This window comes from Rattus norvegicus, chromosome 10, assembly GCF_036323735.1.
Source record: "Rattus norvegicus strain BN/NHsdMcwi chromosome 10, GRCr8, whole genome shotgun sequence".
NCBI classification, from domain to species: domain Eukaryota; kingdom Metazoa; phylum Chordata; class Mammalia; order Rodentia; family Muridae; genus Rattus; species Rattus norvegicus.
Genome location: NC_086028.1, coordinates 45375178 through 45391492, shown reverse-complemented (window position 1 = coordinate 45391492; position 16315 = coordinate 45375178).

The window sequence follows — 16315 nt, the reverse complement described above, 5'->3', positions numbered from 1 at the left end:
TCCTAGGAGCCCCTTCTTCTACAGCTCTTTGTTACTTGAATTTAATCAAAAGGGGGGGGGGGAGGAGTAACAAAGGTTTTTCACTTAACCTTGCCCTCAACCTTCTTGCAAGATCAGACTGGATAAACTAGAACACATTTCACCACGGTGATGAGCGACAACCAAAGCCAAATGCCGAGCTGACTGACCAGTGAGATATTTGGAAAAAAAAAAAAACTGTTCAGAGTCAAGTGGGTAGGGAGACCCTGTCAAAATTGAAATGAAATCACGCTAGACTGGGTGGTATAACCTCATAATCTCAGAACTGGGAAGCTAAAGCAGGAGGGTCCTGCACTTGAGGCTAGCCTGGGCTGTACAATGGGACCATGTGTCAAAGCCAACGACAAAAGTAGGGTCACTTGTGCCAGCCATAGTAACTGAGGTCAAGGGACTATGGAAAAATGGTTCTTGTGCATAGTTACCTGAAACCAAGTTCCTTTAGCTGCAATCTATTTTTAGTAGTTTATTGTTTATCAGAAAAAGATGACTCCCTGCAGAATTTATTCAATGGCACACCTTCGGACTGTGGCTCCTTTCGTATTCCCCCTTGTCAGGGTTTTACTTACAGGCTTCTACCACTAAAGCGTGTCCATTTTCATGTACTAGTTTATCACTGGTCCAGGGAACCTATAAACCAGGTTGGTTCATGCCCTTACTCACTCACAAGGGAAGAATTAAAGCAGACACTTAAGATGCTCTGCCAAAAAGTGCTAACTCTTCACTTGGGCCCACCATGAAAGAGCTAGAAGCAAGACGGGAGCCTGGCATCTGTGCCTCCGATTTGTGTCTGTATCCTTTACTTTCGACAGAAACACAGAGGTAAGATACTGTCCTTCAGCTTCCTCCCGAGCCACTGGGGCATCCCTACTGCAGAGTTTTCAGATTCATGTCCTACTGGAGCGCTCTCCGGGTTGGATGTCCTCTGTGTGATGGGGGTTGGTTCTCACTGTGGTGGTGGTGGTGGTGGTGGCGGTGGGGAGATGATGAGACCTTTGAGAGGTGGGGCCTATTCAGATCCGAGGCCTTTGCCTTCCTGAGTGTGTCAACCTGTCTGGCAGGAGTAGGTCGAGCACAGAAGGAGAGGAGTCATTCTCACCAGAGCAGATTCTTTTTTTTTTTTTCTTTTTTCTTTTTTTTCGGAGCTGGGGACCGAACCCAGGGCCTTGTGCTTGCTAGGCAAGCGCTCTACCACGGAGCTAAATCCCCATCCCCACCAGAGCAGATTCTTATAGAAGCAATGAATGAACACCAAGCCCCCAGCTGATGCCTTGGTAAATAGGGAAAAACTTAAATGCATTTCCAATGAAATCAGGAACGTGAAGAAGATGTCTAACTCTCCTCTCCTGTTCGATATAGTGCTTGAAGTCTTAACTAGAAAAGTAAAAATATTAAAGGAGATAAAAGAGATACAAATAGGGAAGATAGAAGTCAAAGTACTCTTATTTACAGGTGATATGATTCTCTACACGAGAGACCCCAAAGATGCCATCAGAAAACTCCCAGAGCTAATAAACACATTTAAGGCAGAGGGATACAAAGTCAACACACAAACCCTTCCAAGTAAGTAACACATGGAGAAGGGAATCGGGAAAACAATACTGTTCACAACAGCCTCAAAACTACTGGAGTAAAAGTAACCAACAAAGTGAAGACTTGTTCCAAGGAAGTTTAAGAGCTGGGTGTGGCGATTTGCACCTTACTCTCAACACCCTTGAGATCTCCAGGAGCCAAGGCCAGTGTGTTCTACACAGCAAGCTTCAAAAAAGAGCAAAGGAAAGCTTTAAGACAGTGAAAAAAGAAACTGCAGGAAGTACCAGGAGAAAGGCCTGCTATGTATGCTTCATGGGTTGGCAGGATTAATATTGTGTGAAATGGCTATCCTACCAAAAGCAATCTACAGATTCAAGGCAATCCTCATCAAAATTTTATTGGAATTCACATAATTTGAAAAGTAGTATTCGATTTCATATGGAAGTATAAAAGATCCAGAATAGACAAGATAATCCCAAACAAACAAACAAACAAACAAAAACAAACAAACCCTGCTGGAGCCATGTGGGTCCTGTTCTGCACATTGAGTTCCAGGTTAGCCAGGGCACAGTGAGACCCAAAGAACAAGAACAAAAAAAACCCAAACAGGTCAAAAAGCTCAGTTGCTGGAGGAATCACCATCGCAGATGTCAGGTTATCCTACAAAGCTATCGGAATAAAACCAGCATTATACTAGCATAAAAACAGACACACTTGGGGTTGGGGATTTAGCTCAGTGGTAGAGCGCTTGCCTAGCAAACGGAAGGCCCTGGGTTCGGTCCCCAGCTCCGAAAAAAAGAAAAAGAAGAAAAAAAAAAAAAAGAAAAAGAAATGCCTGCTCATGTTCACTGCTGCTTTAATCACAGCAGCCAGGACATGGACACAGCCTAGGAGTCCATCAACTGATGAACGGAGAGCGAAAATGTGCTACATTTACACAGTGTAACGTCGTTCAGCTGTCATGAGGAATGAAATTCAGATAAATCAGTGCAGTCTAAAGCAGCATTATGAGTGAGCTAACCTATACCTCCCCCCCCAAACCCCAAATGCTGCATATTTTCTTTTACTGTGCACAGTAGCTTTAAACTGTTAGATACGCGTGCTTCATTGGAATACGAGAGTATCAGGAAATTAGTAAGGGGCGTGGGAATGGACATTCAAAGGAGGGGAGATGGAATAGAGTTCTATTAAAATGTTAAAAGATACCATGGAACAGGAAGGGTTAGTGGGGGGTGGAAGACAGAGAGGCAGAGTAAAAGAAGGAATAAAAGTAGAGATAAGGGCTGGAAAGATGGCTCAGTGGTTAAGAGCACCGACTGCTCTTCCAGAGGTCCTGAGTTCAATTCCCAGCAACCACATGGTGGCTCACAACCATCTGTAATGGGATCTGATGCCCTCTTCTGGTGGATCTGAAGAGAATGCTAGTGTACTCAAAATAAATAAATAAATCTTAATCCCCCTCCAAAACCCCCAAAACCACCATGACTGATGCAACTTATAGGAGAGTTCATTTGAGTTTATAGTTCCAGAGTTAGGAGTCCATCATGACTGGGAGACAGCAAGCCTGGTGGCAGGAACATGGTGGCCGAGAGCTCACACTGTGGACCACAAGCAGGAAGTAAAGTGAATAAAATGGCTCACTTCTTTAAACTGTTAAAGCCCACCTCTAGTGACATACTCTGCCAAAAAGAGCAAACATCCTAAGCCTCCCCAAGCAACACAATCTATGGGGAGATCAAGTATTAAAATACTTGGGAGACACTCTCGTTCAAACCAATGCACCCCCCCTTCCCCCTAAAATGCAGGCATCTTGACAGAAGAAAAAAAGACTGTAACAGACAGAGGCTGCGGACGACTAGAAGGAAACTGTGTTTTCTGGACGCAACAGAGCAGGTGAACATATGACTTTATGGCGATTGTAGCAACATTCACAAGATCTGTGAGAGCTCACACTGGAAACAATTCCAGTATAAATAGCAGGGCTGGGCACAAAGTCTCCCTCCTAGTGAGGAGCAATTGTTCAGAGCTGGGAGGGAGAGTCAGTCTAAGGATGCGACCCCTGGTGCGGGGAGGATCATGCTCCAATAAAGGGCCACACATCCAATTGCATGGGTAGCACAAATTAGAGTCAATGAATTTAAAAACACGAGAACACAAAGTTGGGTGGGTTGGGAGAGGAGGTAGATGTCAGAGGAACTGGAGGGGGAGTGGAATACAATCAAACTATATGAAGGCCAGCCTTGGTATAAAAAAACAAAAACAAAAAAAAACCTCGTTTAATCCCAAGATCGAGAGGCTGGTGGATCTCTGAGTTCAAGGTCATCCTCAAGACAGCTCTTCTCGTTACTTTTAACAAGCATTTAACTCACTAGCAAACATCTCGCATCCCTAACTCTACCTCAGCAATTTCATCCTAGACGACCTGAACCAGCAGGACCAACATCCAGTGTACCCAAGTGAATGCCACTTACAGCTGAGCCCCATTGTTGTACAGAGATGATAACCTTTCCTGTTTCCCTCTGCATTCTCCCCGGAGCTGGAACTGTGCTTCATTTGTTTTGTTTGTATGTGAACCTCCTAAACCCAGGTCTTCTGCCGATTGTCTAGACCTACTTTTATTTCTTTCATCCTCATCCTGTGCTCTACCAAGGTCATATGATGAAGCCTATGTCCTCAGGCAGGTCTGTGAGCTAACGCTATAGTCCCAGGTGATCAGAGAAGAGTGCGTGTGATTTGGAGTGCTCAGAGGATTCCAGCCATGGCAAGAGTTGAGAAAGGGCATGCCATGAGGAGGCAAGAGTAAAATGAGGGTGTCCTGTCCTCCACATCCTAGTCCCAGCCAGCAGCACTCAAACTAGGCTAGGAAGCCTGCATGAGACCAGGGGACTGAGCAGGCAGGAGGGCCACAAATTAGCCATGTTAACAAATTAAACCAGGGCCACAAATTAGCCATGTTAACAAATTAAACCAGGCCAAGAAAGACCCAACCAACCATCAGGACCTGTGGAGAATGGCTAACGGCAGATGCCTCTTTTTCTTTTTTGGTCCACTGATATTCAGGCCAGATGATCTCTGAGTAGTATACTGTGGAGGGGACTAGAGAACATTTCAAAAACACCGGTTCACTGTTAGAATCCTCCAGATGGGACCAGTGCTCTGATTTCTAACTGTATTGAGTTTTTTCCCCTTTTCTTCTTTTTCTTCGTTTATTTTTCTTTCTTTTTTTTTCTTTTTCTTTTTTTCGGAGCTGGGTTTTTTTTCTTTTTCTCTTTGGCTTTGGCCTTGCATCTCTTGGCGGGGGGGTGGTGGTGGTGGTGGTGGTGGTGACAGTGCGGTTGTTGTTGGTAGTGGGGGTGCAGCACCTAGGGACTGGTTCGTAGCAGCACATGACCTGTCATCCACTAGATGGCGGTGTTTGCTTGGTGTTGGGTAGATTTAAATCAGTATTTAAAGACCTGGCGTGATGGTTCATGCCTGTAATCTCCAGCACTTGAGACAGCCTCCTGCTTTGAGTTTGGGACTAGCTCAAGTTAAATGTCAAGACACTGTCTTAAAAAAACAAAACTAAGTGAGGCGGTGGTGGTGCACACCTTTAATTCCAGCACTCGGGAGGCAGAGGCAGGCGGATCTCTGAATTTGAGGTCAGCCTGGTCTACAGAGTGAGTTCCAGAACAGCCAGGAATACACAGATGAAATCCTGTTTTGAAACAAACAAACAAACTGGTAAATTGGGGAGATTTCAGAGTTCCCAGGGCCCTGTCGCTCATAAGCACACTCTGTCTGTCTCTGTGTGTGTGTGTGTGTATGTGTGTGTGTGTGTGTGTGCACTCTGTGTGTGTGTGCACTCTGTGTGTGTATGTGTGTGTGTGCACTCTGTGTGTGTGTGTGTGTGTGTGTGCGTGCATGCGTAAAATCCTTGCAGACCACCAGCTGTGCTGTGTGATCAGATGTACATGACTTGCCATGGTTTTTCGAGAAGGGTCAGGGCAGACTAATCTCTGTTGTGTGACATTGGCAACTACTTTCCCAAGTTTCAGTTTCCTCCCCCCAGAAACCAGGGTTCGGTGCCATGTTGAGATTTTGCCGAGCAGATTGCAACCAGTCTGTTCGTGGCATGGCACAGGTAGTCACTGAAGTGTGGTAGCTTTTGTTCATCTGACCATGGGAGCCAGACTCTCCACATATAACTCCCAAACCTCTGGGGTGCCTTCTAGCTGATGCAATGGTTGAATGGAAAGGACATGAAGGGCGTTTTTAGTTGCCGGTGATTGCCTTTGAAGGCACAAAGGCTCCCTCACAAGCCAACAAAGCTCCTGAGGGGGAAAAAAAAAGGAAAGAAAGAAAGAAAAAGATAGCTTTCATACTGCCCCAGATCTGTAAGAAATCAGTCATCTGAAGAAAGAGCTCCCTTTTTCTTTTCCATGGCTTGCCTTGTTGATAAGTTGGTGAGGGTTAGGTGGTGAGTCTGTTGGCATTCCTTCTGCGTTACATATCTAAACCTTATGCTATTGATTTATTTTATTTTTTAGCATACTGGGGTTAACCTAGAACCCAGTGTGTTCTGGGAAAGCACTCTACTACGAAGCTCCTCCCAGCCCCAGTGAACAAAGGCTGGTATTTGGATTAGAGTGATTCAGGATTCTCTTGCCTTGCCTTCCTGCATAGCTCAGATTATAGGCACTTCCTACATATCTAGGCCCAAATTCTGAGCCCCCTTTTATTTTTATTTTGGACAGCCTGTACCCTAGACTGGCCTTGAACTCACTATGAAGTCGTGAATGGTTTTGAACTGCTCATCTTCTTGCCTCAGCCTCTCACGTGCTAGGATTAGCGCAGTGCTAAGGGTCAAACTCAGATCTTGGCATGCGAGGGAATGAAAGCCCAACTCAGCCTTGCTTTTGCTTTTCTTGAGACAGGACCTTACGTGTAGCCCACTCTGGATTCAGACTTACAATTGTTCTAGTTTAGCCTTTTCTATGCTGGGACTACAGGGTCAGAGCCACATTTATGTAAGGTATTACTTTCCAAAGATGAGCACACGTGGGTCCACACATTCTTTTATTCATTTGGGCATCCATTCTGTGAGGGGCAGTGTTAACCCAGTGAAAAATGAGGCACACTGGCCATCCTGCCTCACCAGGGCTCTTCTGGCTGGGCATGGATGGTGCAGACTAAATAAGGAACCAGTGTAGCAGTTGGTAGAGCAGAACGAGGAGTGAGGAGGGCACTTCCTGTGTGATGCATTGCCTTGCCTAAGTCCGACCATAGCGTGGTGGTTCAGTACTTGTTTGACAGGTAGAGGGCCCTTGGTTTGTTCCATGCAAGGCATTACCAAATGAAACAAAGAAACAGAGCCTTTTCCAGCTTCCACGGCAGCAGATCATTCCTCCCTCTATTCTGTCATCACATCCTTGTCTCCCTCAGCCTTGTTCAGCTCACTGTGGGCAGAGTCCACAGCCGGGACTCAGTAAGCTCTGCCCCTCAGGGTCTTTTACCACATCACGTGTGGTGGCCGCCTAAGAGAACGCAGATTCTGAGATGAGAGTGCGGATGTCTTTTGGGGAGCATCTTTTCGAGAGTCTCTGAAGTGGCTGCTGGTACAGGGACCTGGAAGGTAGAAGTCTGGAGGAGGTGACAGACAGCTAACTGAACAGCCGAGGCCCAGAACTCAGCATGGTAACGCTCTCTCACAGGTGACACTGTTCATTGCTCACTCGATTAATAAGTGAGAAGGCTGCCAACAGATACCTACAAACATACTGCTTGCTGTGACCTTAAAGCTGCCGACATCCTCAATAGAGATGCCAATGTTTTTGCAGGCATCTCCTTGCCTGGAGATGACCTGGAGCCTGGACCAGAAGGCGAGGCCCTGCATCTGGCATGCATCTCCCGGCTAGCCGCTTCCACTTCCTGCCAGGTCAGGAGCCTGGGCATACAGCTGGTGCTTCCCTTCAGCTTTCTGGCTTCTCATAAAAGCCACACTGTCTGGAAATAGGAGGTGTTTAGGTGGTACTTTCTCCCTTCTCGCTCTGCTCCATTAACTCTGCCCACACTCTCCCATGCATTTTGTAATTGCTTTTGGGATGATTCATTCATTTTCAAATGCAAAAACATGGTCCTGAACAGACTCTTAGCTTGTCCCCTTCTCTTCCCTGAGTGAGGAAACAGTGTGTGCTCCTTTCAGAGGTCCCAGGGTCCGGCAGAATCCAGGCCACACTAGACACCAAAGCTGCCAGTGCCTCGGCTTTGGAGTCCCCAGGTTCTGGAGCCTGGAGTCAACAACATTCTGCCACAACAGCCCTGGTGGACTATGTTATTCACAGAGAGAAAACCAGGTCTTACTTGATATCTTTCTGGTTTTAGGTATGGCTACTGGATTTGGGTCTTCAGTACACAGTTCCCAAGAGCCTTGTGTAATAGAGTTTGCTTTCCATATAGGGGTGGGGGAGTTATTTGGCTTACAGGATACGGCCTCTCGTAAAGGCAAGTCAGGGCAGGAACCTGAGGCAGGAACTGAAGCAGAAGTCTTGGAGGAATGTTACTGACTGGCTTGCTTTGCGTGGCTTGCTCAGCCTGTGGTCTTTTACAACCCAGGACCACCTGCCCTCGGATGACATCATCCTCAGTGAGCTGGGCCCTCACACGTCAATCATTAATCAAGGAAATGCCCCTTGGACTTTCCCACGGGCCAATCTGGAAGAGGCATTTTCTTTTTTTTTTTTGGTTCTTTTTTTTTTTTTTGGAGCTGGGGACCGAACCCAGGGCCTTGCGCTTCCTAGGCAAGCGCTCTACCACTGAGCTAAATCCCCAACCCCAAGAGGCATTTTCTTAAGTGAAAGGTTCCCTCTTTTCCGATGGACTGTGTCAAGTTGGCAAACAGCATGCTTGCCTCAGGAGATCTGGATGAGCCATTCTCAAAGATGATTCTATAGCCTAGTGCCATGTAGGCACTCTGGGCTATTTCTTTAGCGTAATGTTCCTCACAGCACATTAGTGAGAATAGTGCTGAGAGAACGCAATGGTACCTCCGTTGCATAAGGAGATGACAGTGTAGGAAAAGCCTTCTAGTGACTTCTGGTTAAGTCTGAAGGTGTCGTTGAGGCTGTAGCTGTGTTACCTCCTAACTGAAGGTTCCTGGTAACATCTGAGTTTGACAAATCTGACATTTTGGTCCTGTCTCCGGGCCTTTGTACCTACTTTGGTTGCTATCCGGCCTTCTCTTCCCAGACATCTTTGCAAAGTTCTCTGGAGGCACTTGGTGGAGGCTGAGGATTCCCCAGTCCAACATGCTTGGGGGCCTCTCAGAGCCTCTCTGTTCAAATCTTGGTTCTGTTGTGCTATTCTGTGTAAGCCAAAGCCTTGCTTTCTTTGTTTGGTAAACCAGGAGGGCGTCAGTCTCTCCATCTTTGGAGGCTGGTCTGAGGGTTAAATCTAGCACCAGAGCCTGTAACATATAGATGCTCTCCCTAAGTCAGTGGTTCTCAGCCTTCCTAACGCTGCAACCCTTTAATACAGTTCCTCACGGTGAAGTGACCCCCCAACCATAACATTATTTTTGTTGCTACTTCATAACTGTAATTTTGCTACTGTTGTGAATCGTAATGCAAATATCCGTGTTTTCCAATGGTCTTAGGCCACCCCTGTGAATGTTGGAGAAACTCTGCTCTAAGGCATCACATAAAGAACAGAACAGCCTCTTAGCTGCATGTGCTCACCATGGGGAGGGAAAGGAGGTTGCCATGTATCATAGGTAGTCTGGGGCCGAGACTCGCTCAAGAGGACCCGAGACTCACTCAAGAGGACCAATGGAGAGGCCCTTGGTTACCTCCTGCTCTCTTGTCTGCTTCTGCTTGCATTACCATTGAATCAGGTGGGTTGGGACTCCTGAGACACAGAGCCAGTCCCAGCAGCCACAGGAAATGAGGGTTACTGTTTGTGAACTGAGAGGACCCCAAGAATCTTCTGGAGGAGGAAGTAAGGCCCAGCAGGAAGGATGCCTTGTCTGTATCTCTGCTGGTCAGGTTGACTCAAGGTTTCCTGAGCTAAGTTCCTGTCACCCCCGCCATGTAGCCCTGGAGTGGGCCTCTTCTTTTCCGTTAGTTAAGTGTGATGTGAGTAGGGAGGAGGTCTGGGTCTTCTCAGCCCCTCAGTAACCCTTCCTTGAGAGAGCTCCCTGAAGCTCTGGCTCCCTTTGATGAGCATCTCAGGAAGGGATCCTGCAATCGGGTAAGCCTCAGTGCCTGGAGGATCCCAGGTCTGAGAATGGGACTGAACAAAGCGTGTTCACCCCACAAAGCAGGCATGCTTGAGCCTTCAGGCGGCTCAGGGTCAGGCAGGGCTAGTGAGAGTGGTTTCTCTGTCTCAACCAGGTCTAGTCTCTCCCTGCCTCCTGAGGCTGGAGCTTCCCCTGATCTCTCTCTGTCTCTCTCTCTGTCTCTCTCTCTGTCTCTCTCTCTGTCTCTCTCTCTGTCTCTCTCTCTGTCTCTCTCTCTGTCTCTCTGTCTCTGTCTCTCTGTCTCTGTCTCTCTCTCTGTCTCTCTCTGTCTCTCTCTGTCTCTCTCTGTCTCTCTCTCTCTCTCTCTCTCTCTCTCTCTCTCTGACTCTGGCCTCATTCTGGTTCCTTATCAGACCACCTCACCAGGATCTGTGGTCTCTAGATCTCCAGGCCTTTGCACCTATTGTGCCTCTTGTTGGTCTTCCAAACATCTTTCTAGACCTGGGATCCTGCATTTTGTTTCCTGCATAATATTTTTATTGAGTCTTTGGGAATTTCACACCACACATCCCTAACACATTAGCTTCCCAGCCCTTCCCTGACCACCCTGCCCTGCTCTTGTGACCCCCAGGCCCTAGGCCAAAAAGAAAGAAAGAAAGAAAGAAAGAAAGAAAGAAAGAAAGAAAGAAGGAAAGAAAGAAAGGTCCAATTCGTGTTCTCTATATACTCACTGGAGCGTGTTCAAACTCTTAGTGGCTTGCCCCTTGAATAGAGCTGAGTCATTCCTCCTGGAAGCCATCTAAAGCTATGGCTTTCTAAGTGTTTTTTACTGTATACTGGCTCCTACTCGGACACTGTTTGCTTTGTCCTGAAGTAATGCCAGTACCTAGCATGCAGTGTGTGTGTGTGTGTGTGTGTGTGTGTGTGTGTGTGTGTGTGTGTGTAATCCATGGGCTACATGTCAGACGGCAAGTCGAAGGGGACAAGAAAGTGAGGAAGACTGGGGTAACAAGACAGGAAGGCCCACAGATGCGGGGTTGGGGTTGGGAGAAGAGGAGTGTGTTTAACAAGAATGTTAATAGGAAAGACAGGTACCAGGTGGTTTGTTTGGGTCTTGGGGGGATGTGCTGCCTTGGGAAGGGTGTTGGGCCAAGGTCTGGACACCCTGAGCCTTGCAAAGGAAGGGAAGGGGCAGCCATTTCATCACTGGCTTGGACCAGGCTTATCCTGGGCACAGGGCCAGTGTAACCAGAGGGGACTGCTGCGGCCTTGGTCATGGCTTCCTGTCTGGAGTAGACGGCATGGGGTGGGGTGTAGGGGAAAGGACGAGGTTGTGGCACCCACTGGGAGCATGGGAAAGTCTGGCCACTTCTGACCTCTGAAAGAGCTCTGAAGTAGCCAGTTCCCAAGATGCTTTGCTTGGCTCTAGAGTAGGTCCATGCTGTTTCTCAGGGTCTTGTGAGGACTCGAGGAGGGAGACAGACTTGCTTCCTGCACACCTGGGGTCTTCTTCCTTGTGTTTAGATCCTTCAGCCTCACCTCCAGTCTGACTACGGCCCCTGTACTGTGACAAGCTGTTTTTCTTTCCCCTTTTTCCTTGGGCAGACCTTGTTGGAGCTGTCTTGGCTGTCTTGGCATACTGTTGCTGTTACCCCCTCTGACTTTGCAGAAGGCTGTCTTGGATCCAATGTTTGGCCGTGATATGCCCTTGTAGAAGCACACAGTGTGGCCCGAAGCCAGCTTTGTGCTTCATGTGATGGCTTGTGTCAAGTTAACAAAAAGCTAGCCAGTGCAGGAACACTGGCCCCTCTTCTAGAGTCATGGGGGGATCTGATGCCCTCTTCTGGCCTCTGTGGGCACTGCATATACATGATGCGCAGATGTAGGCGAATCATAAAACCAAACGGAAGGAAAAGAAGCAAAACCAAAGCGGGTAGCTTGTGAGGAGGGTCCATAGGCATGCGCACCCACATACAAGTACACCCTCTAGTACCCTCTCTCTCTCACTCACACACACACACACACACGTGTGAAAACATGAATCTAAAGACACCCTTTCTACCAATAAATTAGTTTCTTCAGAGATTTTATGTCGTTAACCCTACACAGGCCAAGATACATGCCTCAAAGGATTGAAAACGACTGCTCAAATACTCACATATGAACCAATAGCTTCACTCTGCCTTTAATATTTTGGAGCGCTGGTAACCAAAGGTCAGGCCTCCTCACACGGTCTAGACACATGCTCCACCCCCGACCACACCCAGCCCCAGCCTCATTACAATAGTCAAATGCCTACCAAAGGAACAACAGCCAGAAACCTGCTGGGACCTTCAGAACTGTGGCCTAGCCAGCAGAAGGGTGTCCCTGGGAGTGGTTCTTGGAGGGTATATCCACGTCTGGTGCTGGCCTGTGCTTCTTGCCTCCTGTCTGCAATCTGTGAACAGTCAGTCATCATAGGCTTCCTACACTACTGCTAGGACTCCTTCAGACTCCAGCTCCCCACAGGCCCCATGAGCTTCAGTCCTTCCTAAATTACTTCTGTCCTATGTTTGATCACAGTGATAAGAAAAATAACTGACACAGAGAACAAACCTCAAGGACACTATGCCGGGAGGTTAAAGGCCACATTATTATATGGCTTTTCTTACACAAAGCAGTTAGGTTGGCCTGCAGAGAGTGAAATTTGGTTGTTGGTGGCCTGGAGCTTGGGTAAAGAGATGGCTTCATAGGAACAGGGTTGTTTTGGAAATAGAAACATTGGCTACACATGGTGAATATAGGGGATGCCACCGAACTATGCTTTGCTTGCATGGGTGTGCATCATTTGTGTGCCTGGTGCCCTTGGGGGTCAGAAAACAGGGTATCGGATCCCCTGGACCTAGAGTTATAGATAGATGTCAGATGCCAAGAAGGTGCTAGGAATTAGACCCAGGTTCTCTGGAAGAACAGCCAATGATCTTAACCACTGAGCCAACTTTCCAGCCCCCAAATTATACATTTAAATGACCACATGTGTAAATTTCATAATCAAACAACCCACCAATCAAGAATTTCTATGTAGCATGTTGGAGGAACTCCTGCAGGTCAACAAGAAAGAGGGCAGGAAGCCGGTTAGGGAAATTACCACGATGTGTGAGTGATATAGTTCACTGGACTGAGCGAAGGCAGCATATGCTGGAGCTCATTCACAGGCAGAGGCTTGGAGCCAAAGTCACACGTACCATTCTCCATCCTGGGAGACGCTGATAGGCAAAATGGCCATCATCAGTGACTAACATGGCTGCACTTTAGACATGTGTCTTAGGAAGGAAGATAAGTGTCTGTGAGACTCGCTCACTAACTTCAGACAGGTGTATACAGAAGGACTGTGAAAACTCATTAGGAATCTGTGTGTGTGAACTCAATTATTCAACATGTTGTGCATATATTCTAGTCAGGGCCCCGGGTCAGAGAACCCAACCTTCTGGGAACGAGAGAATGAGAAAGTGAGAGTGAGCGTGGGAGAGAGCGAGCCTTTGACAGAAGTGCTGGATGGTGGAGCCTGAGGAGGGAACATCCCCAAAGTGCAACAGAAGCAAAGTGGGGATCCATGTAAGATTTCCAGAGCCAGCTGTCTGCCACCGCCAGCCTGTAGCACTCCTGGGAGCAATGGCGGGGTTGTGATTCATGAGGAATGCACTGAAAACCAAGTGCTCAGTCAATGCCCCGGGTGACCTCCCCAGGAAGAGCTAAATTTCTCCCACTTGTACCACAGGGGCCCTGGACTGAATTCCTAGCCTACAGGCCCAGGTACCACACTTCTGTGCTGATGGCTCTTCAGAGCCAGGGCCTTCTTGAGGACCCTCACAAATGGTCATGTTTCTAGCAGTTCTGGGGGACAGAGTGGCAGGGTGCCCACCAACCCGTAGATAATCCCTGCCCTTTCTTCTGAGAAGCAGGAGTAACAGTCAGACCACAGCTAGGCTGGTCCCAGCTCCCACACGGCCACCAGCCCACCTTCAGTGGCCTGGCCTCTAACTGGAGCTCAGGGAGAAGGCAGAGGGGGACACTTCTGTGTGAAGGAGGATGACTTCAGGTTGCCTGGAGTCAGAAGGATCCTGGCAATTCCCAATCATGTAGCTGAGGAGGCAGAGACCCAGGGATGGCTTTGCTGGAGTTTACACAGGGAGTGTCATTCCTCATTTGCATTTTCCAACCCCTCTCCCCCTTTTCTCTGGGTAGAAGGCCTCAGAAACTCCTTTGAGGAGGGCTCTGGGTTAAGTATGTACCCAGGAGGAGATAAGTTGGAGTAAGGCTGGGGTACAGCTCTGATTTTAGGATTCCAGTGTACACTTCTCCCGTCTTTCCTGGAGCAGGCTCTGGAACCCCGGACACTGCTGCCTTTGACCTTGAAGATGCCTCCTGAACAAGCTGTTAGCCCATCCTACATTACCCTGGATAACGTGAAAAGCCATGTGCCTGGAGTTAGCACGAGTAGTCTGGTGGCTTCGATGACAGAGCAGCCTGCATCTCCCTGCTGTTCTCGATTTTGACCGATCTCATGTCCTCTGTTCTTGCACCTGAGAAGGAAGAGTGAGCCAATACTAAAATGGGTGATTCTGCCCTTTGTATATTGGCCATGGTGACACCCTACCTGACAGACTCCCTGGTGTCAACCCAGAGCCAAAATTCAGATTGGCAGAGGGGTTTTGTGGGTAACACTGAAGGGCCCCCACAAGGATTACTACAGGGAACAGACCCTGTTCTCCCACAGACACAGATCTGTCCCCCACACAGATGGGAAGACAAAGACCATGAAGGGAAACTCTCTGTGACCAAAGGCTCATGGTCCCTCAGGTGGGGTCATAGCCCCAGCCCTAGCCTACGTGACCACCAAGGCTGGCTGCAGAGGAGTCTGTCTCAACTTCCAGGGGGAGAGGTAATCAAGCAGAGAAGGTGAGAAGATGGCTGAGGAGAGTGCATCTTCCAGATACACTCTGGAATCTTCAGGAATCCCTCAGCTCCGTGAGCAACTTGGCAAAGGGAAGGTAATAGTATAGAGACAAGCCCAGAAAGTGCCCTGATTTGTCTTCTCAGCACCAGACAGATGCCTCAGTTCCAGGTTACCAGGAGACCCTCAGGCTACGATGCCTTCTGAGGACCCTAAAACCCTGTGAGACAGGTACCCTGGCGGGACAGAAGCCTGGAACCCACCAAGGAAGCACCTTCAGGTCAGCGAACTTCTGAGGTCCTGGAAAAGTGTCTGCTAAGTATTCGCTATCTTTTTGCTTTCGTTCTAGATGCTTTTCCTAGTAAAAGAGAAACCTCGTGAGAATTGCTGGTGTAGTTGGGCATTTACAGCGGCAGCCTGTGAACGTGCCATCGTGTCTGAGGATCCAGACTTGTGTGAGTGTGAATGATGAGGGAGGGTTCAGTCTGGGTGCGTGAATGTGTGTGGGAGCGGGTAAGTGTGGAGAGATACACGTAAATAAGTATGAGGGTCTGTGAGTGGGCTTTCACCTGAGTGTGTGAGTGGGAGCGCGTGACCGGGTTCATGAGCGGTATGGGTGGATACATGTGAATGGGTGTGTGCCTGCGTGTATGGAAGTGTGAAGTGGGTCCGAGTGTGAGTGGTGTGCAGGAGTGTCTTCCCTCAGCTTCCCGGGGATGGGTACAAGGATCCACTCTTGAGGTGTCACAGCCCAGCATCCCCAAGAGCCTGGCAACCTTCCATGTACCTGGATGCTCTCCCAGCAGCCAATAGACTGAGCTCTTGTTCCCATGGTGCCTAGGAAGAGACCCAGGTCCAGAGAGGTGGGGCCACTTGCTCACGGCCCCATAGTCAGCTAAAACACAAGTGAAACTCCAACCCTGTCTGAGGCCTGGAGCAGGTTGTGGGCTCATTCTTCTTGTAACCATGCCCCCACGCGTCCACCACACCCCCACACGTCCTCCACACCCCCCACACATCCTGAAGAGTGGGACACTACCACCGGGGTGACTGGAGAGTCGGCCTGCTGCTCAGAGGCCACACAAGGCTGGTGGCCAAGTGGTCAGCTCGGCTAAGAGGAACCTGGATGCATACATGACTGGGAGGCAATAGGAGAAGGCAGATCTGCTTCCTCAGAGAACTGGCCACTGTACTGCTGCTTCTTGGTGGCTGTCATGAAGTAGTCAGCTTGGCATACCTCAGAGTTGACAACTCCTTGGCCATGATAATCTTCTCATAAAGAAACCACAGGGGGGTTGGGGATTTAGCTCAGTGGTAGAGCGCTTGCCTAGGAAGCGCAAGGCCCTGGGTTCGGTCCCCAGCTCCGAAAAAAAGAACCAAAAAAAAAAAAAAAAAAAAAAGAAGAAGAAGAAAGAAACCACAGGGCATGAAACTCTGGTAACCGTGTTTAAACAGCACCCACTGGGCCTTCATAGGCCTTTCTCACAGACACTCTGGTCCTCTCACCTCTTTTCTCCCTTAGGAAGTCCCTTAAACAAACACAGGAATTCTGCAGTGGTTGCAACTGCCGTTGCAGTAGCTGAACACTGTACACCTAC